At 38.0% G+C, this 27,550-nt stretch overlaps 1 long non-coding RNA gene across 1 annotated transcript in view; it reads right to left on the bottom strand.

Moving 5' to 3' along the window:
• LOC122817368 overlaps positions 1–27,550 on the bottom strand; it is a 189,751-nt gene that overhangs the window by 146,273 nt on the left and 15,928 nt on the right. Inside the window, exon 2 of the long non-coding RNA XR_006367224.1 lies at positions 3,403–3,469. This is a non-coding gene — a long non-coding RNA (uncharacterized LOC122817368). The remainder of the gene's footprint in view (positions 1–3,402; positions 3,470–27,550) is intronic.

Here is a 27,550-nt window from a genome sequence, read left to right as displayed (position 1 = left end):
TTATTTGTGCATATTGATGGTTTTTCGTTTTACAGTACTTCTAGGTTTATGTTTATGCCCCTTGGATGATAAGTACATTATGCAAGAATTACATTCATATATATATATATATATATATATATATATATATATATATATATATTTTTTTTTTTTTTTTTTTAAGTACATTGTTATTTTTTTATACTTTTCATTTTCTTATTTCTTTCAATTTTATTGGTTAATGTTTTGGTTTCCCTCTATACCACAGGTATTTTATTAATTAAAACGCTGCCTAGTGTTCAGTATGTAAAGGCTGGTATTTTCCAGCACTTTTAAGATTTCATGTACCTGTATTTTTAAATGTTAAGTGACTATTACTGTGGTGCTTAATTGTACTCAATTAATTAGAATCACTGTATAAAACCTGGTTCCTTGTTGTTTTGTAACTTATTCTGAGGAAGTTTGCCCATTTGAGCAAACAAAAAGCGCTTTAATTAAATGTTGTTCTTGGATTTTTCCTTGTCTACCTGGTGGTTCCTGGTTTAGTTATTCATTGAAGACTTGTTTCCATTTGGAAGGATCGTTGGGCGCTCTGTTTCCTGGCTCATAATTTGTAATTTTATATTGTCTGAGATGGACGTGCCTAAGGGGAAAAAAATCAATCATAAAGGTAGAGCAAGATGACAAAATATCCATCACTGCTATCATAGAGAAAAAATGTCAAGACACTATAGTGTCTGTGCAAGAGTAATTGGCTGCTTAGACCGGATTACAGGTTAGCTAGATAAGGGTGGATAGACCTTCTGATGCAAATTTGGCAGCAACTCGGAAAGGATGCAGACAAATTTTGATTAATTATGAACCCTTCAATATTAAAGATCAGATTTTGCAGTTACTTTGATTACTCTGTAAACAGAAAAAAGCAGGAGATAAAATTATTTATTTCTATAGTGATTATCATGCTATAAAATATTTATTTCGATAGTGATTATCGCGCTGTAAAATTATTTATTTCGATAGTGATTATCGTGCTATAAAATTATTTATTTCGATAGTGATTATCATGCTACTCCTCTTTGACAGACATGAAGATTTTAGTTTCCATGAGAAAATCAGACTAAAGCGCTAGGAATTTCATGCTTTATCCAGCATTCGTCCAGCTTTATTTTCTAGGGATTTAAGGCATTTGTGGATTCCCAGAGGCTTTGGTAATAATTGAAGAACATGAGCCTCTGGAAAGAAGACAATATGGTAACAGTGTCTACAGCAGCTGTTAAAGCAAATTTAGAAGGAAGTGATGAAAATGAGAAGAAGTCTACATTGAATAAGTTGAATATGTTTTGAAGGTATGTGAGAGAGAAAAATTTTCAATATTTTGAAATCTTATTTTGCAAAGACACAAAGTAGTTTACAGTATGATGAAGCAAGCTGGATAATGACTAATTAGAAGCAGAAAGGGGACATCAGCGATCTGTTATTTAAGGTAATTATATTCCTAAAACCCTGTGAAATGAAAGGAAATGTGTATATTATGAAGGATGACTGCCTTTTATGTTGAGTTGTCTATAGAAAGCTAATCAGACTTCCTGTTCTCTTCCAAGACCTTGTAATCACAGAGAAGTTGATTTTAAGATGAGCATTTTACCAGTAAATGTTACCAAATATGGAACTGTTGTGGGATTATATATAATGAGTATTTAAAATGGCAGACTGGACCTTAAAGGTAATAATATACATACTGTATATTTTAATAGTGTTTGTTTTAAGGTAAATGCAGATATAAGAAGGTCAAGTTTTCCTTTATAGTTATAGTATAAAACTGAAGAAGGTGGATGGAGGTCTCATCATCTTCTTAGACCTTCTAATGGAAAATATACTGTTCAGTCTGAATAATTTAATACAAAAAGATATTTAAATACATAATTGTTCAGGGAGCACAAGCAGCTGTAATTTTTATGGAATGAATATACAAAACAGAATATTGAATATATCCATTTCTGTGTTAAAGGTGATGACTATTTAGAGACTTGAATTATAAATGGAGGTTATTACATATATGACGGGTCTACTTCATAACATCAAAATCCCACAATATCGAACCCTACATCGTCAAGATGAAATCAGTGAAAACTCACTGCAGTGAAAGACCAGATCAATTAATCTATTCCCAGGGTAAATAATCAATCATATCAAAACTCACGAAAACAAAACCATACCATCCCCAACCCACCCAGGTGGGGGCTATGGTCCCCACACCCCCCACACCTCCCCTAACTAAATATACCAACTCCAAGATTGCACTACAGTTGGGAAAAGGGCAAAGTTCACCTTGTTGGCCTACAGGTTACTTACCCTGGGAACAGATTCGTTGATCCAGTCTTTCGCTGAAGTGAGTTTTTGTTGATTTCGTCTCAACGATGTGTGATTCAATATTGTGTGATTTTGATATTTTCAGGTAGCCCCCTGCATGACATGTTTTATTTCGCCTGCATTAATGCTCAGAAGAAGAGGTGAGGGATTTACATCTGCACTCTTAAAACTATAATATATTAGGTGGTGATTTGTTGCTAGCTATGCTGAATTTCAGGTAATTAAAGCTATAAGGTGAGTGAAATAACAAGTACCTGAACATTTTGATATAAAGAGGAGATAACAGTGTATTTAAATGTGTTACTATGCCCATATTGTTTAATTTATGGAACTATTACAATGTGTGTGACCCCTATACAGGAATCTATGTCTTCCTCTTTTCCCTTTAAGTTACTAATGAATAAATTTACAGTCATAACCTTGTTTGGAGGGCTGGTTTAGTTGTATACACTTGAGTCACTTTGCCTTTATGTTTACTGTTGTATGTAATTATTTCATAGTTGGTATTATTTGTAAACAATTCTTTTTAAAGGTTTTTCTTTGTTGCCAAATTATGTGTGGGTGAAACTTTAAACTGTTAGTTATTCTTAGGGTATCGAAATACTGTTCAACTGTTGATGTCTTTATATTGGTGAGCATTTAACTGTAGGTTACATTAAACATTTTGTCCAAGGTAAATTTCTGTACAAAGGGTTGAATTACAAATACAATCACACAAATACAGAGAAAGACATCTGCTGAGGCACTGTTTGTAGCATTAAAGTGAAAGGGCAATATTAACTTATCTGAAATGCACACCCAAGGCCTCCAGAATACTGTGTTGATGTCACTGCAACTGCAACAAGAATCTTTGGACAAATATAGGTGTTGAGTTTTCCATTAAGAGCCTTATTCTTTCAGCCGGAAAACCAATAACATGGTAACCAAGGTCAAATTACAAACACATGCACACAAATACAGAGAAAGTCCTCTGCTTAGGCAATGTTCAAATCACAGAAATGAAAGGATAGCTTTAACTCTGGGGGGATGTCAAATCACAGACAGAAATCTCACCTTTTTCTCCTAGAATGGGCAAGCTGACAAACCATTGTTGTTTTAACTGGTCTTAGGAGCCAAAAAGCTATAATAGAGAAACAGAAATCAGGAATGTCAACAAAAGTGAATGATGTCACAAAAATTATGCATTTAAGAGAAAGTTGTGCTGTTAAAAAAACTTCATAGTAAAAGTACAATGCTATGTGGTCGACAAAGCACATGCATAAAGACTCAGCTTGTGGATAAAGACACCATTGGATTTTTACGATGTTTGTCTAAACTTTATAATGTGATATTGCAATTGATGACTTCCTTTAATTCTTGATCTGTATTAGTATATAACCTGAATATGAAAATTTTGGATCTTATGTAAATTGCAAGCCTTCTACCATGCATTTGTACAACTGTTATGTCCATGTTCAGTGTTAATATTTACTCATGTCTGCTGGAGCCATGTATGTTTATTATTTGAAAAATAAATTGTGTTTTTGTCTATTCATGTCGAAGAAGAAATAATAGAAGTGTTAACTATGACTGGAACTAGTAAAAATAGCATGTATATATATATATATATATATATATATATATATATATATATATATATATATATATATATATATATGACAGTTTTTGACCAGGTAATTTCACTGGACACAAAAACCCTTTTCAGGTTTAGGGGGGCTGTCTGGTTAAGTGATTTGCTCAGAGTCACACAGAAAGCAATCTCTGCCTCCTTGACCCCAGGAAGCAGCACACTAAAAGACAAAGCTTCTGTCCTCTACACTAACACAAATAAATATAGAGGTTGTAGGGCAATAGTCAGGAAATGAGAAATTTAATTAAAAAAATGAAAATTGAGGTGTTAGCTATCAGACATGAAGGATGGGAAGTAATATTGAGAACATGGAACACTTTGTTTTCAGAAAACAGATTGTTAAGATATGCTCTGGGATTCATAGTGCTGCTGTTCAGAAGTGTAACTTGCCCTGTTTAGATAGGAGGAACTTCACTTCTCCAATCTAATGCATCTCACAGTCATGTACAAAATGTATGGCCATGCTCTGCATGAAAAGAGGATTTGCATGTCTATGAAAAACATAACTGGATAATTTGGATAACTGTTCATATAAGCACCACTCAATCTGTGTAAATAATAACATAGACACCTATAACATAACAAAGAGGCACACCCCTACCTCCAGATAAACACAGGCATATAAATTTGCAAATCTGCCTTGACACACACACACACACACACACACACACACACACACACACACACACACACACACACAGTCCCGGTAACCACATGCACACAGACAGACTTCACTATACCCCTTATCTTGATTGGCAACCTGAAAACAGCAACATTGTTTTGTTTTGCTTCACCCCTCATATTCTCCTATTGAAATGCATATGTGCATACTGCTAAACTGACATATACGCTTATGCATTTTGTGGACTGCTCTACATGAATCTTCCACAGTAAGAGCAACTATGAATCGGTGTATTATGGAAGAATCCTTACAGAGCTATGGACTGGAATGTGTAATGGCTTAATTTAATTTGGCTATGCAATGTAATACTGCAGTTAGCGTTGTCGCCTCATAGCAAGACGTTGTCCTGTTCGATTCTCAGCTAGAGCGTCTTCTGTGTGGATGCATACATGAATGGGACGTGCCTTCATTGAAGGTTGTGCGTCAGGGCTGGTAACCCAGTACGTAAAAATCCACTAACAATCATTAGCGGACCGGAGTTCCGCTGTGGCGACCCCTGACCGGGAAAAGCCCAAAGATGCACACACACACAATGTAATACTGCAGTTACTTGTGGATCTGAAAACTCTCAGTGCAGAGTAGTGCAAGGCTATCCACTGAGCAGTGAAGTTTCTAAGATCTGAAACTGGTTTGCATTCTATAGAACCCACCTGCATGGCTTTGCATAGTGTGCAAGCTGTCTATGCATTTCAGCTGAAAGAGTTACTATATGTCTTTAAGAAAGTGTACCTGATAAAGTTGGTTATCTTAAGTAGTTATTTTACAAATGTATGTCCTATGCCTTTAAAATAAGAAGCAGAATTGATGGGTTTGACATTTTCTGTTGCATGAGTCCATGTTTAAATCCTATTAATTGGGGAGTTTTACATATGAAGGAGAGAGGAGATTAAATAAGCATGATTGAGTCATTTTGTATCTATTCATTCCAGGGTCACAATTACATTGTTAGTGAGAAAGGACAGTTAACATAGAATGAACTTACCTTTGTTTGTGTAAGAAGTGCAGGAAAGAAAGATTAAAAGAGAAGTTAAAAGATACAATAATAAACTGGTATTATAGGAAGATGTAGTGAAAGTAAAATTAGAAAAGAAGATACCCTGGTATGAAGAAATACTACATTATTAGCTGGGTTGAGTTTTAGAGGTTAAAAGAAAGTGCTATAAGGAGAAAGAAGAGAATAAAGCATGAAGCAAGTTCATGTGGAAATTATTCCATAGGAAAATTCCTGTTCAGAATCGCATAACATTTAAAGCAAAAGAGGAGGACTTGTGCTCTTATGAAGGCTGTAAAGAAGTGGATTCAATAAGTCATTTATAATTATTATTTTATCATTTATGTTTTCATTGTAGGAGATTGTGTTTTTTTTGGGGGGGGGGTGTTAATAGCGAAGACAGGATTTTTTTAAGCATTTAGAGAAAGTTAATGTAATTTATGGACATTGTGATGGGATACATGATACACACATTGAAAATAATTGATAATTTGATTGTGCAAAGTTTATGGGCATTATATAAAGGGAGATGAGGGAGAAATTAAGATAGGGTGAAACAAGTATTGGCTTAGTTATATACTAAGATAGATGATTCATATTGTTATTTTGAGTATCTCTTCTTTTTAAAAACTCCTTTTTTGAGTGAAGAACTGAACATTTTAAAGTTTTGATGAATGAAATTAATGTTACATTTAGTATGCTGATAAAGCACAACTACTATTCTTCTGATAAGTGCTATTGCATCTTTTATGTTCACAAGTTTGACAGATGGGACCTTGCTATAGTGCCTGTTCTGATAACATGACCTGAGAAGCACAGCACCCTCCTTATGTTGTACTAAAGGGGCAGGACAAGGAAAAAAATCCAACTACCTAGAGTGAGAAGAGAACCCACACTCTAGCATTAAAGGCAAGTGTGTTATTTGGTGAGCCACTGACACCGTAACTACATTGTTTTGTCATCATAAAAATCCCCCCAAGGGCAAACAGCTGCATGCAGCATATTCTCACATACATATAGTTTCAAAAGAAATTGTGTTTTTGGATACTTCCTATTACTGCGATGTAAAGATAATTTCACAGATAACTATGACCCGATCTGAGCCTGAAATCGGTCACTATTGATCAGTGCATTACCCAGGTAAACAAACAAAAATAAATGAATAAATAAATGGTGCATGGTACTTGTAGAGTGATATAATAATAATAATAATAATTTCACAAATAATAACTTTACAGTGTGTGTGGTACATGTTAGACTGATATAATGATAATTTTACAGATAACTTTGCTACATGGAACATGCTAGAGTAATGTAATGATTTCACAAATAATAACTTTATAGTACATGGTACATTCTAGACTGATGTAATGAGAATGTTACAAATAACGTCCTGGTGTATGGTACATGGCAATGCAGTCATTGTTCTGCGCATTGATATAGCAAAGAAAGATGTTTCCTTTGTTTATCCAGTTACTAAGATATCATACGATTTTATGCATTTACATTTTGTAGTTTATTTAAATTATTAAAAATGCAACAAGTACCAGGTCTTCATGCAGAGAAAGCATTCAACAGAGTAAGCTGGGAATTTATGAATAAGGTAATGGAAGCATTTGCATTCCCCGATAGAATAATAACATTATTTAGGAGTATATATATATATATATATATATATATATATATATATATATATATATATATACGATCGGTGGCAAGCATTAAAGTGGGAGGGTTCCTCTCTATTAAGTTGTGTTTGAAAAGAGGAGTTAAGCAGAGGTGTCCTCTTTCCCCTTTGTTATTTGCTTAATATTTAGAGCCATTGGCAAAGAAAATAAGGGACTTCAAAATTCAAGGATATAATTGTCATGATAATCAAAAAAGTTAACTTTATTTGCAGATGATATTATTTTGTACTTGATAAAGCCAGAAAAGGACATCTCAGTGTTGTGGAACATTTTGAGCAGTTTCAAGTGTTTTCAGGATATGAAATTAATAAAGGTAAAACAAGCTCCATAGCCATACACCATGTACCCACTCATGGCTTGATTCAGCAATACCCATATTTATGGTGACACGATAAGATGAAGTATTTAGGAGTACATATTAAAATGGCTTCTGTTATGGCAGCTCACTACAGTGAGCAGACTAAACAAAAGAGAATACAAAAAAGAGAAACTGGAAGTTTTTGTTTATAGATCTGGGTAATAAAGTACAAGCAGTGAAAATGTTTTTAGGCCTTTTAGTGTTATATACAGGTAAGGCTTATTTTTGTCAACTAGTGGAAAAGTTGGAGACAATAATTAATAGAGCTGAAGGAATATGTCTGCGAGGGAAAGAGGTCACAAGTTAAGTGGGATAAGATGATCCTCCCAGTAGAACAATCTGGTTTAGGATTACCTGATTTGAAGAGATATTTTTTGATACACAGACTACAAAGTTAAAGCTCATATACATGACACAAGCAGAAGGTTATAATTCAAAGTGGAAGGGAATGATGGTGATTGGGGGGAGGCAGTTCAAGAAAAAAAGGACAGAGTGGGATTCTGTATGCAGATCCTTAAGGAGAATAATAACCGCCATACAGGATATTACATTCATAAGTTATATAAAGTAATCTAAGAACTAAGCCAACATGTAAATGGAGAAAGGAGATTTTGCCAATAGCAATGACTGCAAGTAGAGGTATAGAAAATAGGCAAGAGGGGGCTGGAATTTACTGGAAAAAAACTGGCAAATGAATCAATATATTGGGAGCAAATAATTAGAGAAAAAAAAGGTAATAAGAGTGGGATGAGGACAAGAAGTTTGGACTGCAGGTTAGAGACTGCCTTTCCCATCAGGAATTGATATCAAAGTAAGGCAAAGAGAAATTAATAGTGGAGTTCTAAGTGAAATCCCTACTCTAGTGGAGTTTTTAGTTGAATCTAGATTAGAAGCTATAGATAAAAAGGGAATAATTAGTAGGGCATACAAAATATTGCATGATGACTATAAGAATAAATCAGAGAAGGTTAGAAGAGATTGGGAAGAAAGAAATACTGGAAAAGCAAATTACAAGGGAAGAATGGAAGGACATATGTATGGCTTACAAGTGTGCAACAAAATCCAGAAGGTTTAGGATTTTTGCTTGCAAGTGTTTGCATAGGTATTTTTATACCTCAAGCAGAGTTCAAAGAAATTTTCCTCAGGTACATAGAGAAAGTCGAAGGTATGATGGAAAATAAGGAGATAACTGGGAACATATTTTTGGGGAAGTCTAATGAGTTGGCAGATTTAAAAAAAATTCCCTACAGAGTACTCTGCCAGAATTATTGGGAAAGCAAATGCCTGTAACTAAGGAAATAACTCTTCTGAGCTGGGACACAAGACCTGAATCATCTAGACATAGAAATTACATAGAAATAGATGGAATTTGTGAGGACAATACATGCAGAATTATGTTCAGGAGGAGTGACGTTTAAGGGAAGGCAGGAAATGAGTGATTTGTGTAAAGATGGACTGAAAGACAGCTGTTATAAAGAAAATAAACATGTAATGTATGTGTGTAAATGGAAAAATGTCAATATAGTTTGTTTTCTTTTTTATTAATGTGTGTCCACCTCTGTCTTGAGTGATATTTTATTAAAGATGTTAAAAATACATCAGGGTCCAACCTTAAATATTATATCAATGATTAAAAAGTAAAATGGCAGAGTAAACTGAATGCCAGTGTTTTCCTCATCTTAAAGATAAAGGGGCTGGTTCAGAAGTGTTGCCTTGAGGTATAAGCCTTGTGTATACCTCATAGTAACCATTTCTGATTCAGAGACAGCCATCACAGGACTACCCAAATCAGGTTTCTTGAGACCTTGTCATATGCTTTATCCATTTCTAGTCTAATTGGACTCTTCCCTCATTTCTAGCTTTTTCTCAACTATCTGCCTCACTACAAACATCAGGTCAGTTGTGCTGCATCCTGATCTGAATCCAAACTGTTCATTTCCCTTCTTGATTTCTACTGCTCTTTATATTCGTTTATCAGTCACCCTTTCCAGAACTTTCATGCAGTGTGGCAGGAGTTTGATACCTCTATACTGCCCACAGTTGTGAATGTCCTTTTGTTCTTGAAAACTGTCTCTAGTATGCTTTTTCTGCAGTCATCTAGGAAACTGCTTTTTCTCCATACTGCTATAAGTACCCTCAGGAGCCATTTCTCCCCATCTCATCCACATCCTTATCATACCTGCTGTGACCTTAACCAGTCTTCCACCAAGGACAACACTTTATATTGTACTTTAAAGGCATTTAAAAGACAGCAAGGTTTTGCACTGTGAAGGACATGGGGCGGAGGGAACACTATACACTAGGAATACTCTATACAGTGGGCCCTAAAGGCACTTAAAAAAGATTCCAGCCCTAAACTCTTGACACTCACACATATCTCTTTAGCTGCATGTCTGTCCTCCACACAACCACAGATACTTCTAATACATTACCTTAGGTCCTTGGTAAAAAATGTGGGGGGGGGGGTTCAAGCCCTGCATCTTTGACTCAGAAAACAGCTTGTCATGCAGGAGACTTAACCCTCTCTGCTGACTGAGAAGCCAGTATAAAAGAGTATTTCTGCTGTACTAAGTATGAAACTCTAATGTCTGGTATTACTCTCCATGATTGCAATGGTCCTTGAGTTAACAGGGACAGGGCACCTATAAGAGGCAATAGCAGGAACGTGTTGTAAAATCAGAAAATCAGGGACAGTTGAGAGGGATGATGCAGCTTTGTGTGTGTGTTGGGGGAGCTGTGGGACAAAGCCAGGTGAAACAATAGAGGACAATATTGAGAATTTTTAAACTATTATTTGGACTCAAAACATTAACAGAGCAGCATGTCTAGTATCACAATGCACTTTACAATCAATAAGTGCGAAACTTGAAAGTCTTAATGTAAGGATCCATGACTGAGCAGGGACAAAAATAAGAAGAGATATCACTGACATGGGAGTGCCTTCTGTGTGGAGTCTGCATGTCCTCCCCGCGGTTGGGTAGCATTCGAAAGACATGCATGCGTAAATGGGCGTGCATTCATTGAAGGTTGAGCGTCGAGCTGGCACCTCGGCTTTTCGTAAAAATCTACTGCCAATCATTAGCGGACCGGAGTTCCGCTGTGGCGAAACATTACCGGGAAAAGCCGAAAGACAAACAACATCACTGACATTCTGTCAACTTGAGGACAGGTAAGGGTTGTGTGTGGGGGGAAGGGAAGAGTGAATGAGGGTGGTGCCTGTGACAGCATGATGCATGGGCCACCAGTATTAACTATCACAGGAAAGAGCTGATTTGCACAGGCAATTCAGAGAAATACAAATTAGTGGATAATGAGGGCTTTCCTCATTACTGCTAACATGTCTCTGAATTGCATTTTCCCACATCATGGAAACAGTCCCTTTTGGCTACAGGTCTTACTACTGGGGTGATGTTCTTTCCGAATTCCTTGGTACGTCTCTATAATGCCCTTGTCAAAGGAACACATGTTCATACACAGTTCATTAAATTATTTTATTTTGTGCAGTGTGTATATTTTTATCTTTGGTTATTTTCAAAAAGTTTTGTGTATCACACTAGTGGGCTACTTATTTATTAGTATTTTTCAATATGAGCATAACTAGGAAAGTATGCTAAAACAGACTTTAAACCTTTCCCAAGAACAAAAACGAAATGTTCATTTAGAGACATTAAGGAGCAAGCAGAGTGTAATAATACTTAACCTTTCCATCTGAATCTCCTTGGATGCCATTTGCAGCAGATATTCGGGGAGCTGGGAAGAGGAGTTCTTCCATTTTGGGAAACCTGTTCATCCATAGATGAATTTTGCATCACCTGTTCAAAGGCTACACCCCTGCTGACATGCCACTGTTCATCTGCTAATGATATCACTACTGACACCTCTTACTCTTGTCTGTACTCACTTTTTATTGTGAAAGCCTGACTGTTACCAAGCAAATATGAAGCATTTTTGATAATCATCAATGTCCCACTGCAATTTATTTATTTATTTACTTTTTTCTAACAATTTTTTCATTTCTTCATTTTTTCAAAAAATAGTTTTTTTTTAGCTTATAGTAATCTCTATGAACAAGCCAGATGACATTATTTTGCAACACATTTAAGAAAACTACTGTCCATCTCCCCAGGCCTGCTTCCTCTTCATTATGAAAACCATCAGTCAATTATTATAAGATCATAGGAGCTTACTAGGCTATTGACCTGGAGGTTATTTCAAGCCTAACCTTTTCATCCCAATGTAATACCATAGATACTCTAGTCAGTACCCAGGACTGTATTTAGTAATGACTGCCCATGTCTTGGGGGGTTGTGGGTGCTATCCCTGGTACAAATTTACAGTGCTCCATCCACTCGTCCACTTTCTTTTAGAACAGATTCACAGAGTTACCCTGCTTCACATGGATTGGCAGCCTATTCCAAAGATGTGGTAGTCACTGGGAGACAAATCTGTCCCCCCAGCATGCTCTATTCAAGTCACAGGCCATATTTAGGTCCCGTTTGATTTACGGATGTGCAGCAAATTCGTTAGGTTTAGGTTGGAAATTGCTCTGTAAGCCTGGCATGTCTCCAGTAAGAAGTCTATATGATACTAAGTATAGTGACAGGGACTTTAGTTGGTCTGTGGAAGGCATGTGCTGGATTCCCTTGATCTTCTTTGTTAGAAACCTCTTAGGCCTCTCCAATTACTGCAGGTGCTTTGTTCAGTACATGCCAAAAGGGGTGTTATACTTAATTATGGGCCTGATTAGTGACGAGTATAGAGGGGTTATAACATCCTTTGCTCTAGAGGTGATGACTTTGCTAATCAAGTGTGCTATGTAGAAAGTCTTCCTTAACACAGTAGACACATAGTGGTCAAAGTTAAGGTCACAGTCTACTTATGATCCCAGATTCCTTACCACTTTGTAGGTACATAGTGTGAGGGGGCATTGTTTTTACCAAAGGGAATGATGATGCATTTCTTTGCATTTAGTTTGAGACCATGACTAAGACACCAGTCGCTGGTCTGTGTAAGACCCTCCAGAAGTATACTGACATAATCTGAGGATTCGATAATTGCACCCAGTTTTCAGTCGTCTGCAAACTTGGTCAGCCACAGCCCCTTAGTTTTGGCCTGAACTTCTGAGAAGTATATACCAAACAGTAAGGGGCCCAGCACTGACCCTTGTGGCACCCCACTGGTGACAAGTCTGCTGGTTGATGTGGAGTCACCCACTTTGATAGTGTGTGACTGGTTAGTGAGCCAGTTGGCAACTGATCTTATAACAAAGGGGTTTACATTCAGTTTGCTAAGTTTATCGGTAATGCCTGAGTATGGTATTGTGTTGAATGCCTTGGCTAAGTCGAGGTATGTTGTGTGCACAGATTTGCCCTCGTCAATGGCCCTGATCACATTTTCAAAGAAATCCACAAGGTTTAACAGGCAGGATCTGCCCTTGACTAAGGCATATTGGGTCGGATGCAGGGTTTGGAAGTCTCCTATTTCTTTATTTATGAGGTCCACGATGGCCTTACAGATGAAGCTGGTCAAACTTATGGGTCTGTAATTCCCTGTGACTGCTGCTAATACACATTTGTGGAGGGGGAATAACTGTTGCTGTTCTCCATTCCACAAGAAGACAGCCTGTCGGTGAGATGTGATTGAATAGGTAACTTAATGGTGATGGTAGTTCACATTTTAGTTTGCTTAGAATACAGACTAGGATGCCGTCTGGTCCTATAGAAGCTGTGTGTTTTGCCTTAGAGAAGGTTTTAATGACCTGCTCTTTGTATATGTAGGGTGAGGGGGAGTTTGGGGCAAGGTTTGTGATAAGTTTAGTTTAACGGAGTGAAATTTTCACCAAATCTGTCCACCAGCAGGTTTGCTATCTCTGCGGGATCAGTGTGAGTGTGTGTGTGTGTGTGTGTGTGTGTGTGTGTGTGTGTGTGTGTGTGTGTGTGTGTGTGTGTGTGTGTGTGTGTGTGTGTGTGTGTGTGTGTGTGTGTGTGTGTGTGTGTGTGTGTGTGTGTGTGTGTGTGTGTGTGTGTGTGTGTGTGTGTGTGTGTGTATGTGTGTATGTGTGTGTGTGTGTGTGTGTGTGTTATACTGTTTGTCACTAGTTCGGCACATTCTTGGGTTCTACCTTTTAGGCTGTGTACATAGCTATAAAATGTCTTATGGTTATCCTTGGATGTGATTGCTAAGTTTTTCTCAAAGTTACCCTTACAGGATTTGACATGTTGTCTTATCTGCCTGTTGAGGCTTAGGAGGGTGCGTTTCCATTGTTGGGGCCTCACCTGAGTTTTCTTAGGCAGCAACCTTTTGCTTTTTTACTCTAGTCTTATAACTCTTATAAGCCTTTTACTATTAAAAAATACTAATGTCTTTATATAGTAAGCTAATTATCTCATACACCTTGAAAAATGTTTGCTTCTGGCTGTTTAGGTATATTTAATTGCAATAAGCTGGCATTCCCTACTCTCTCTCATTAAGTTGCCAATAAAGCCACGACTCTCTAAAGTTAACAGCCAGCACTGGAGCACAGGATAAAGCCCTGACTGCAGGACAGGTGACCCATGTTCAAACAGCAGCTCATGTGCTTAATGATGCCACTGGCAGGAGACGGTGGACATGCACATCTGGGCTCCTATTACCATTTTATTTTATTTATTTATTTACCAAATCGAAGATGCTAAACATCTAATGGCCTAAACTTTGGAAATGCTGTTCAATGATGTGCTTTTTGTGAGATCGCAGTACAGTGAAGATCAGAATATTTTCCCTTTCCTCACTGTAGTGTGATCTCGGAGTTGGTATATATAATTAGCGGGGGGTGGAGGGGACGCAGCTCCCCACAAATGCGACTTCGAGGTCTGACATTTTCGGCCTTTAGGCCATTTGGTATTTAGTGTCTTCGGTGTTCTAATTAGACCCGCTCATCCTGGGGGGGGGGGGGGGCGGGGGGGCGGTGAGCAGGACATGCATTGCCACAATCCCTAGGAGAAGGGGCAGTGCTACAGTGGGAATCCTATGAGCAGGATTGCAGCTCTCCAAGCTACTACATGGTGGTAGCCTTCATTAATAAGTGCACTGGAGTGGGCAGTCAAAAGGGGAGGAGAGGGCATTGTAAGTCACCATAGTGATGTGTGTGGTCTGCCCTCCCAACCCCCTTCCCAGGAATTGGGTTATGGAGTTACACAAAATTTCTCATTGCCAGGATACCATTGAGTGCACAGACTTCCCAATGTCTGGCTGAATGATGGCTCCTTCACATGGCTACTAACTTTTGGAGACTTCCCAATGCTAGGGAGCAAATAAACTCAAGTACTATAAAAGGAGGCTTCATGGTCAGCAAGCAGAGATGGGAAATGTAAAGTAAAAGCACATTTCAAGACTCTAGGAAAATGCATTTGTTGTCTCTCTGGTCATATAACTTAACCCTATCAATGTACTTTATTCCACTGATGATGTTTTCTAACTACAGATTGCATTCTAAACATTTTTAAATCTGTAATTGTTACTTATCGTTACTTTTTAAAATATTTTATGGTTACCTGAGGAAACTGTTTCGCTTTGACTGTTGCTGCTGTTGTTTGTACTACTGTCTTAATTCTTGTAACTACTGCATGGAACTTTTGTGTAACTACTGTATGGAGCTTTTCTCCCAGAGCCTCCGCTGAAAACGGATAGAAGTTGTCCAGCCAGATTATCCCAGTAAACAAATGTTAAATAAATAAAATAAACCTCTTCCTAACTTTCCTCCCTCTAGATATCTTGCTCTGACTGTACTTTTCATTATGATGCTTTCACTACGCCAACTCTGATAACCATCCAGCCTGCATATAATGCATGCATATATCATGTTTTGTCAGTCATTCTGTATGTAATGACATTTATCTATTGCCTTTATACCTTCAAGCCAACTACAATATTCACTTTATATATAATATATGTATATATTGCATTTTGTCATTCAACTGACGCAACTAAAGTTACACTTGACACTACTTATCTCCTCCCCACACTTCTTTATAATGCTCCCATCTTTAGTAACCTTCAGACATTACAAAAATCAGAACCTAACAATACTATAATAAAGTTGATAAATTCGCAGCAAAGAGAACTGTTAGAAAAATATGTAATAGTAATATGCATGCTTAGTGCATTCGAGATTTAAAAGGGTTAATACATTTATTCTGTTCACACTGCATGAATCTGCACAGCTATTAGAAACTTAACAATGAGCATTCTATTTCTGCTAATGTCATGAAAATAACAAGAAGTAATTCATTTCTGCTAATGTCATGAAACTTAACAAAGGGATATTCATTCTGCTTATGCCATGAGAAAACATGCAGCTGTTAAAAGCTATTGATAAAGAAAACAATAGATGCTTGAAAGTTTAAACCATAGTCAGCATTACTTGTACTAAAGCTAGAAATGTACCTTGAATCTAGACAAAATGTAACACCTGTATTAGAACAGTACAATAGAAGAACTGAAATGTTGAAATGGACTGACATAAACCCAAGGCCAGGTTGTTTTTCTCAAAATGTTTTGCAGAATGGCAGATAATTTAACTTGGTCAGCAATAAGTCTAGCAACATTTTCTGTAAAACATACAGAAAGCTGTGTCTAACTACGTCAGCAATAGAATGGTAACATTTTCTGTGTGACAGGAAGAGAACTGTATAAGTATAACATACTAATCATTAATAATTCAGACAAATCCTATACCTACATGCTTTGTCTCCTTGCTGCAAGTAATAAAGGGTGCCTTGCTTGAACCTAACATGAATTGGTCTTTGAAGTTTTTTCCTTTGACAGATTGGTCCTTTGGGCCAGAACCTTCTCTTCACCTCGGATCAGACGGGCCAGGTGGTTGAAACCGTACGTGGAAGAAACCAAATCGGTTCTTCTTATCTGAAAAGCCCTCCGACTGAATTGTCGTTCAAAAGAGGCCAGCCACTTTCTGATCTGCGACTGAAGGACGGGTCTCCGCAAATTGGTGATCAATCACGTGGGCTCAGGTAAGGTGAATCTACTTTTTTCTGTTTTCTGTTTTAGATCAGGGACTAGATATGTATTGTTTTTGTTAGAATGTATTTTTCTTACAAGTCAGGGACAAAAAAGATTACTGTCTTGTCATAGATCAGGAGAAACAGAATAAGTAGGCAGCCATTCTGAAGAGACTCTAACAAAATCCATGGTACCACATTAAAAAACTAAGAAAAGTTACATAACGATCAAAAGAGTAGAACAAAATGGGTAATAATTGCACAAAAAGACCCCAAAATCCACCGTTAGCAGAAGACGCAAAATACATGCAGTTGCAGCGCGCCGACAATATTAAATATTATTCAAAATGGGTTAATAAGTACGAATTTGATGGAAAATTAGAAAAATCCTCGCTTATCAAACTTGTCAAACAGCTCAAAACTGATTCCAAAGGTCGGGTAAAAAAGCAACGTAAATTAGGAATTCCTCAGGCACACAGGTGGATTGAGGAAGTAAACCGTAGGGAACAAAAGAACAAGAATTCAAAAGCAATGTTTTTAGATAAGGAGGACAATAACTTAGTAATAGCATCAGCACCTCCACCTCCCTTACCGGAATATGAAGCAAGTGAACAGGTTAGTCCACCCCCACGATATCCTATGGTCACTGAAAATAAAGACATTATGAAAATAAAACATTTAAAATTAGAGATTCCATCGAGACCAGGTCTCGAACAAAGGCAGGTAACTCAAATGAAGGCATCAAGTTATGGCAAATGATTAAAAATTCATGATCTATAAGTGAAGAAGAAGAAATATGGCCACTTATAGAAGTACTCAACCCTCAGGCAGGTCAAGACAATCAGGACCCAACTATTTTAGTGTATAGACCTTGGACTCCGGAAAACATCCGGAAAGCCACTGAGGGAATCCCCCATCCAAAAGTCAATTTTCGAAAATTCTCTGAAGATTTACAAGGAATGAGGCTGAGTTATAACTTAAATGGAGAAGAGGTAGAAAAGGTAGTTAGACAAATTATAGGGCCAGATTGGCATATGATTAGTGGAAACTGGAATTCCCGTGATGCTGCACAAAGACCCCTCCCACATAGCAGCGCAGAATTAGATACCAGAGTAAAAGGTCTGACAGACCGCATCTCTGAAAAATGGAAACCTAGGGCAGACTGGACTTGCATTAATCAATGCATCCAACAAGAAGGTGAAACTATTTACTGGTATTATGCCAGACTATTAGAGTGTTTTAATAACCACTGTGGAATGCAGGTTCCTGAAGATCAAACACAAGATTCCCCATATGAACAGCAGTTAAAAATGCATTTTTAAAGGGCAGTATTGCACCTATAAGCAGCTTTATTACAAAGCACATGGTAGATCATCGTACAAGCAGGTTACAGTCATTACTTAAATATGCTAGGCATGCCAAAAGGCATTTTAATAGCAAAAAGAAAAAGAAAGCACAAATATTTTCTGTAGAAGATGGAGCAAAAGTTTACGTAGTACAGTCCGGGAAAAAGGGCAAGAAAAATGCACAGGGAAACAAACAATCTGATCAATGATCAGAGGACTTTGAAGGGTGAAAGAAAAGGGGTGAATGTTTTAAATGTGGTAAAAAGGGACATTTGGCAAAGGATTGCAGGAAAAGCAAGAAGGCAATAACGGAAGACAAGGAGGGTGAGGACTGACAATATGGCAGTCAGGAATCACTAGAAGGGGCAAGCGAAGAAGGGACAAATGAAAAGGTGATAGAGGGAGCAGAGAAAGTGCAGGAAGTTAATGACAATGAAAAAGATGAAATATTAGACCAAGCTTTATTGAGCTTGGAGCTCTATTTAGCAGACACAAAACCAGAAGTTACACTCTTGGTAGAAGGGAGGAAAGTCAAATTCTTGTGTGACACAGGGGCATCACGAACCCTGATACATCCCTCCAAACTACCAGAAAACACAGAGACACCTGATTACATACTGGTCAAAGCAACTAATGGACAGCTGTATCGGGAGCCTCTCTCCTGTGACATTGCAATAACTGATCCAGTTTCAGGACTGACACAAAAAAAGAAAAATTATTGTTTCTGCAAAATGCCCAGTAAACCTCTTGGGCAGAGACCTCATAGCTATTTGGTATAGCAGTAGTCCCAACCATGCAGGGTATGGAAGCACAGTGACAAATTGATACCTTTGCAGTGCAGTCGGAGGGTGAAATGTTTTATTGGTACAGCCAGGACTTGGTTACGACAGGTCCAGGGACTGTAACCGAAGAGTTAATTAATATAGCCATCAGCAAATTCCCCTCCCTTGACATTGATAAGCAACACCTGTTGCACTGTACCCTGTATTATTGTAACAGGCCAGGACCTGATAGAGGAATATGAGCAAGAATTATTTAAGAATCATGCAAACAAATTGATATTGCGTAACCTGTACTGGGACACAGAAGGAAACAGTGTAGCCAGCTGTTCATTGCCCCAGGAGTTCTTTGCACTTTATAAATCTAATCGATTACCACATGTTAGCTTAGCCAAAAACAGAAAAATAAAATGGGCAGATCTAGGAAAAAAAGTCACGAGATGGGAGCAACAGACAGAACTAGAACTGTCATATTAGGGAATACAAATACAGAAGTTGAATTGGATAACTCAGACCAACCCAGCTGTGCACTTACAGTCTGGTGAGGACAGCTGATTGACACTCCTGTTAAAGGAGGAAGAAAATGCCTCACAAAATATACCAGAGACTCTCTGGTCAACAGGAAAATCAGATGTAGGACTTATTCGTACAGTGGGGCCAGTTACTATCACGCCAAAGTCAGCATTTAGACCACAAAAAAGACAGTATCCCTTAAGAAAAGATGCAGAGGCAGGGATAAAGCCTATTATAGCAGCCTTACTTAAAGAAGGGATACTAGTAGAATCTCCCAATTCACCATGTAACACACCCTTATTTCCAGTCAAAAAAGCAAATAGGGAATGGCGTATGGTCCAAGATTTACAAGCTGTAAATGATGCAGTAACACCAAGGCCAGACTCACACACCCTGTTGAATGATTTAAAACCTCAACAGAAGTATTTTTCTGTGGTAGACATCCAGCAATGCATTCTTTTCGATACCGATACACCCTGATAGCCAGTATTGGTTTGCATTCACATTTCAGGGGAAAAAATATACATATATGCGGCTACCACAGGGATATTGTGAAAGCCCAACGATATTTTCACAAAAAATGGCAAGCAACTTGGCGGGATTCACCCCACCAAGAGGCAGTCAGATTTTACTTTATGTTGATGACATCTTGCTGGCAGCCCCCACCTAGCAGGATTGTAGAGAAGATACCATAGCACTTCTACAAATTTTAGCCGCTGAAAAACATAAGGTAAATAAAAGTAAACTGCAGCTTTGGAAAAAAACAAGTTAAATACCTGAGATATGTAATATCCAAGGAAGGCAGAACATTAGATGAGGACAGAAAGACAGCAATTTTGCAAGCACCAAAACCCACTATCAAGAAGGAATTGATGTCCTTCCTGGGTACAACTAATTTTTGCAGGAGCTGGATTCCAAACTATGCTTTGGAATCTGTACCGCTAACTGACCTTATATATAAGAAGCCTATGGCAGCGCAGAATTTGTTACAATGAACACCAAAAGCAGAATCTGCTTTCTGCAAACTGAAGCAGTTAATAGCGTACTCATTAGTTCTGGGATTACCAAACTACCATAAACATTTTTTCCAAACTGTAGATTGTAAGCAGGGTTACATGACATCAGTACTAACACAGCAGCATGGGGATAAGCAACGCCCCATTGCTTAGTATTCATCACAACTAGACCCAGTGGCACAATCCTTACCCCACTGTGTACAAGCAGTAGTTGCAGCTGCAATGGCAGTACAGGCTTCGGCCTCAGTAGTCTTATTCCACCCTCTCACTTTGAGAGTGCCTCATGCAGTTGCGATTATTTTACTACAAGAAAAGGTGGCATATCTTTCCCCTGCTAGGCATCTTTCCTGTATGACTATATTGTTGAGCCAACCTCACATGACAATTGAGCAATGCACGACTTTGAACCCTTCTACTCTGCTCCCGACCCCTGCAGACGGCACACCGCACTGCTGCCTGCAGGTAATTGAGCAAAAGACACTACCTAGAAAAAAATCTCATGGATGTCCCCTTGGATGACGCCGAGGTGACATATTACGTGGATGGCTCGTGCAAAAGGGGTCCTGCAGGACAAAACCTAGTAGGATATGCAGTAGTTTCTGATACTGAGATTATAGAAGCAAAACCTTTACCACACAACTTATCTGCACAGGCAGCAAAATTGATCACCCTGACACGGGCATGTACCTTAGCAAAGGGTAAATGTGTAAACATTTTTACTGACAGCCAGTATGCTTTTTCTACTGTACATGTTTTTGCGCAACAGTGGAAAAACTGGGGAATGATAACATCTACTGGAAAACCTATCAATCATGCACAGTTTATTTTAGATTTTTTAGAATCCATTCAGTTACCTCAAAAAGTAGCCATTTGTAAATGCACAGCTCACACCAAGCAACAAGATAGGATTTCAAAAGGTAATGTGAGAGCTGATACAGCTGCAAAACAAGCAGCCACAGAAGTATTTCTTTTAAATGAGAAATTACAACCCTCTGAGAATTTAGACTTAGAAATGTTAAAAACAATGCAGACACTCACTACGCAAGCTGAAAAACAACGATGGGTAAAACGAGGAGCAATTCTCAAAAAGGGGGTGTACATCTATAAAGAAGGGAAACCGATACTACCATCTAATTTGTTTAGATATGCAGCTTTGTTGAGCCATGGGCAGTGCCATGTCTCAACAGGGGGGATGGTACAGCTGGTGAACCAGGTGTTCACAACGTACGGATTTACAAACTACTCTAAAAAATTTTGTTTAACGTGTCAGATTTGTAACAAAAATCATGCACAGGGGGCGATAAAGCCCAAGCAAGGGAATTTCCCTACACCACCATATCCATTTCACACTATCTGTATGGATTTCATAGAATTGAACAAATGTGAAAATAAGAAGTATTGTCTTGTCGTTGTAGATATGTTTTCCAGATGGGTGGAAGCCTTTCCAACCAAAAATCCAGATGCAGCTATGGAGGCAAAAGTACTTGTCAAAGAAATCATCCCTAGATTTGGCATTCCGGAAAGGATCTACAGTGACAATGGTATACACTTTGTAAACCAAACCATACAGCAGTTAAGTAAGCATTTTGGTATTTCTTTAAAAAATCATTGTGCATACCATCCACAATCTGCAGGGCTAGTTGAAAGGCATAATGGTATATTAAAAAACAAATTGAGAAAATTGATAGCTGAGACAGGGAAAAACTGGATATACTGTTTACCCCTGGCACTGTTGAGCATGAAAACTGTCCCTACAGCAAAAGGATTGACTCCTTTTGAAAAGTTATTTGGTAGGGCTTACTCTACACCCCAGTGGAAACTTCTCATGTCATCAGACCAGGAAGCTGATTTTACACTAGCTGAATATATGAGGAAAATAATGAATTCTAAACATCTGTTGCAGTCAAATTCTGTTTCAGATAGAAAACAAACAGAGACATCAGAAGTGGCAGTGATACCCGGAGACTGAGTGTGAATAAAAGTTATCAAGAAGAAGAATTGGTCGTCGCCAAGGTGGGAAGGTCCCTACCAGGTGCTTCTTTCAACACCCACTGCAGTCAAGATAGCAGAGCGAGCTTCATGGATCCTGCAAACTAGTTAAGAACTTTGAACTGGACAAAATTCTTACCTCTCCATCAGGGCCCTCAGCACAAAGTCTGGCTACAAAGGGGGGGGGTCAGATCAATAGGACTGATCCGTCTCAACCCCAGTGAAGAAACCATCGGTGCTGAAGGTCCTATTAGGGCAGAGAGTAAGAACACGTGTCTGAAATAAAGATGACAAAATACAGTAAGATCCAAGTGCACCTATTTAGAAGAGTCTGAGAAAACAGGAATGCAAAACAACCGTTTCCTCAGAAGTATTGCATAACCATCCTGTTGACTGTACTAGTGACAATAATCTTTTTGTTGTGGCCATTCCTTTTCTCAGCCACACAAACTGGACTAAACAAGCGTGCAGAGGTGTACGCAGAGTGGCACCCAAACTTCAACACTTACCAGGCAATCAAATATGTGTATGCTGAGACCTTCAGTGTTTCGAATTGCTGGATTTGCACAGCCTTGCCAACAGCATACGGGGGGTTATTGCTAACTTCAGTCCCCCTAGAAGCCAACAAGACCTGGGAAAACTTAGTCTATGATACATCAGATGTCACATCACAAGATAAAGTAGCATTGCACTTGTCTGTTCGACAGAAGGGGACTGTGTGTTTTTACAAAAATGATACAGTTCAGGTAGGTTGGAGCAATTGCAATGTGACTGTTCCCTATAGATGCTACAATAAGACTGATAACACAGGATCCTATTGCAACACGAGCTATGATTCATTTGTTGAACTGATGCATAGGGCAACTGATGAAGTAAAACATAATGCTGACCTTTATAGACAACTGTCTATGATAGACAAAAAAATGTTTCATCCAGAGCCAGGACATAGTAAAGTTACTTCCAAAGTAGAAGACTGTTATTTTGTATGTGGTAGGAAAGCATATAAGTGGTTACCTGAGAATTGGTCCTCCAGTTGTTATTTGGGGTACCTGGTTCCAGCCATACGACACACAGCAGTTTTACCTCAGGGGAAAATTCGGAATGTTCGATGAGAAATCAAGAAGCCTGTCAATCCAGTGGGACTAATCAATGCTGGCTGGAAAAAACATCATGCTGTGGGCTTAGGGAAAAATGGACTGTCACATATGGACTTGGGTGATACCATCATCTCGTGGGCAGGTGTACTGCCAGCATATGTAGCAACGAAATCAATTTGGGAACTGAGAAAATTGTCTAAACTTCTCGAAATAATGAGCAATGCAACCTTTTCTGCCCTAGAATTGGTGACTAATGAACTTACTGCCATGAGAACTGTAGTGCTTCAAAACCGCATGGCTCTCGACTTCACCCTAGTGGCGAAAGGAGGTACGTGTGCTTTAATCCAGGAAGAGTACTGTTCGTATATTCCTGACCACAAACATGAGATAGACAATCATCTTGAGGTAATTCAGCAGGTGTCAGCCATGACCAAACCAGGACCAAATCCATTGACGGACCTTTTGCAGAGATTGTTTGGGGGGGGTGGGGCAGTATCCTGATAAACATCCTGATTGCCATCTGTGTGGGAATGATCCTACTGGTGGTATGTGTGTGCTGCTGCATCCCCTGCATGAAAAGACTGATTAAAGACTTTATAGACATGTCAGTTTCAGAAACCTTATACCAAGGTGCAGAACTCGAAGAATTGCTAAAAAACTGAAAATGCTTTCATAAGTTTAAACTGAATGACTCTCTTAACTGCAAATCCTGAGTAGGAAGAGGTTAGGGAAAGAAAAACTGTTTATGCTTATCTTGAAAGTAGAATAAAAGTATTAAAAGGGGGGAAATGTTAGAAAAATATGTAATAGTAATATGCATGCTTAGTGCATTTGAGATTTAAAAGGGTTAATACATTTATTCTGTTCACACTGCATGAATCTGCACAGCTATTAGAAACTTAACAAGAAGCATTCTATTTCTGCTAATGTCATGAAAATAACAAGAAGTAATTCATTTCTGCTAATGTCATGAAACTTAACAAAGGGATATTCATTTCTGCTTATGCCATGAGAAAACATGCAGCTGTTAAAAGCTATTGATAAAGAAAACAATAGATGCTTGAAAGTTTAAACCGTAGTCAGCATTACTTGTACTAAAGCTAGAAATGTACCTTGAATCTAGACAAAATGTAACACCTGTATTAGAACAGTACAATGGAAGAAGTGAAATGTTGAAATGGACTGACATAAACCCAAAGCCAGGTTGTTTTTCTCAAAATGTTTTGCAGAATGGCAGATAATTTAACTTGGTCAGCAATAAGTTTAGCAACATTTTCTGTAAAACATACAGAAAGCTGTGTCTAACTACGTCAGCAATAGAATGGTAACATTTTCTGTGTGACAGGAAGAGAACTGTATAAGTATAACATACTAATCATTAATAATTCAGACAAATCCTGTACCTACATGCTTTGTCTCCTTGCTGCAAGTAATAAAGGGTGCCTTGCTTGAACCTAACGTGAATTGGTCTTTAAAGTTTTTTCCTTTGACAAGAACCTACCATATAGCACTAAAAAGCCTAAATTGGTTAGAACTATCCCATCAACTAAAATACATAGCTTCTTAACACATATTAAACTATCCATCTGCTTGTCCAATACTAAGTAACATTCTACACACTATGTTCCTAGTTGGTCATTATGATCCAGTGACCATAAACTCCTATCTGTCCACAGACCTATCAAATCTGTTGGACATTATCTGTACTCGTACCATGTTGCTAAGGCCTCGAACTCCATATCTCTGTCCATCAGGTCAATAACCTCCCTCCCATCCTTCAAAACCATTCTGAAAGACTTCCTAGCCAAAAGTTGGCTCTGTTCTTGCTCAACACCAGAATAAACTATATCCCTAAATGTGGACAGATACTTATTCATACCTTACATCTCCTTACTCTCCCTTCTTCACTCACTTCTTTACTACTATCACTTTCTCTCCCCTGGTTTTCTCTCTCTAAATATACCATAAGCCTGCTTTTTCTCACTTTGTATTGCAATTCCTGTTTGTATTATACTAACTTACCTTTAATTTATCAGTAAACTGTCTAAAACTTCTCTAAGTATTAAATCATTGTTATTTAATTTGTATCTACTCTTAACCAATGTTTTCATATTATGTGGAATTTGGTATAATTATTTAAACAGCATTTTTTGTATTATTTTTAAAGATTCTATAATTATTATTATTACCGCCGTGGTGGTGCTGCGGTAGCATTGTCACCTCACAGTAAGACGCTGTCCGGTTCGATTCTCAGCTAGACCGTCTTCTGCGTGACATGCGTGAATGGGCGTACCTTCGTTGAAGGTTGTGCATCAGGGCTGGTAACTCGGCACGTAAAAATCAACTACCAATCATTAGCAGACCGGAGTTCCGCTGTGGCAACCCCTAACTGGGAAAAGCCAAAAGACACAACAACAACTATAATTATTATTATTATTATTCTTAAAATGTTTTGTTATACTTTGGAGCTTTTCTACCCAAGCCTCTGCTGAAAATGGGCGCCTACTTAGTTGGACTTTCCCCATAATCAAATGTCAGTAAATAAATAAATAGTAAGTAATCTTTATATAATATCATGTATCTATTGTGTCTACCCTGGGCTGAGATTGAATTAGGTTCAAAATGGGATCAGTGCTCCTACCTCGTTAACAAATTCAGAATAAATTAAATAAAATAACTCACTGTCAGATGACTGTGCATTACTAAGCCAGAGATCTTCTACTCATCTCAGAACACTAGGTCCAAGACTGCCCTGTCTCAATCAAACTATAGTTCTAGTTACTTGAGCCTAGTCCTTGTAGGTAAGAACAGGCGATCCTGCTTTCAGGTGTGGCTTGAGCTGACATGCTATAATTTACGTCTAGCATATTAATATGAAAGCTCCCCATCAATAAAGTGCCTCCCTTCTCTGTCACTCACTGCATTTTAAGAATGCACTCTAGTTTAAAAAAAAAAAAAAAAAAGATGGGTGGCTTGGAGTAAAACCTTATTGGAAATGACTACCTTTTCTGAAGAGTTATTTGGGTGAAAAACAATGAGATAATTCATAGATGTATGCAGTAGGCATTTAATGAGTCATAAGATAATAGACCATTTTGTCTGCTGCAAAGGACAATTTACTACCTCTGTGCTCCACAAAAAGTCGCATAATGACAGATGCCTCACTGAGATTACTACAGTTTATTATCTAAGTAGGGAAAACACTGCTTCTTGTACCTGCTTTCAATTTTGAGTTTTCTTCCTGGTTTCTATGTGATTATAGAATACAGAGTAAAAACTAACTTACACATGATATAAAACTATACATCTTCTGAAAATGAATCCTATGTATGGAATATTTGCAAGAAGGAGCTGATAAATGTACTGTGGGGAGGTGGGAACATCCCAGCATCCCAGTTCTCATCACAAACCATGACCTCTGTTTCTGCAGGCTGCCAATATTTATTTATTTTCTTATTTAATGTTTATGTTTGTTCTTTCAAGCTTCCTGACAATTAGTTCAATAAAAGCCTTGCTTTTCTTACTTTTACTGGCCCCTTGTTCTGCATTCACCACTTGCATCTTCAAATCACGACTTCTGCAGAATATTTGACTGATTCTATCTTCCTAATAATATTCAGCTTTGTTGCTAACTCCTCTAACTTCCATTAAAATATTGGTCTCTATCAGGAATGGTCTCTGTTCCCATCTTAGTTATTGCTTTAATCCTTCATTTGTTGGTCTCTGCACATGAGTATAATGTTTTCGAACATCTGTAAGTGGTCTCTGCACATGAGTATAATGTTTCTGAACATCTGTAAGTGGTCTCTGCACGAGTATAATGTTTTTGAACATCTGTAAGAAGGCAAAAGGCTTAGTAATGTTTTTGAACATCTGTAAGAAGGCAAAAGGCTTAGTAATGTCTTTCAGCTAATTTCTTCTGACTTTATATTATTCACTGTGGATAGATTTTAGTTCTACATGTGCAAGTCTCTGGAATGGCATATGTTAACTACTCAAAATAATTTTCCAGTGTATTTTCACCATAACTACCAGGTGTAGATATACTCCGTTTTCAGATGTCTCTGACATGGAATCTATACATAAGAAGTAATGGATTAGCAAAGTAGTACTCGA

This window comes from Protopterus annectens, chromosome 12.part0 (assembly GCF_019279795.1).
Source record: "Protopterus annectens isolate FY-2018-M chromosome 12.part0, PAN1.0, whole genome shotgun sequence".
Taxonomy (NCBI): Eukaryota; Metazoa; Chordata; order Ceratodontiformes; family Protopteridae; genus Protopterus; species Protopterus annectens.
This window is presented reverse-complemented; position numbering and strand designations above follow the sequence as displayed.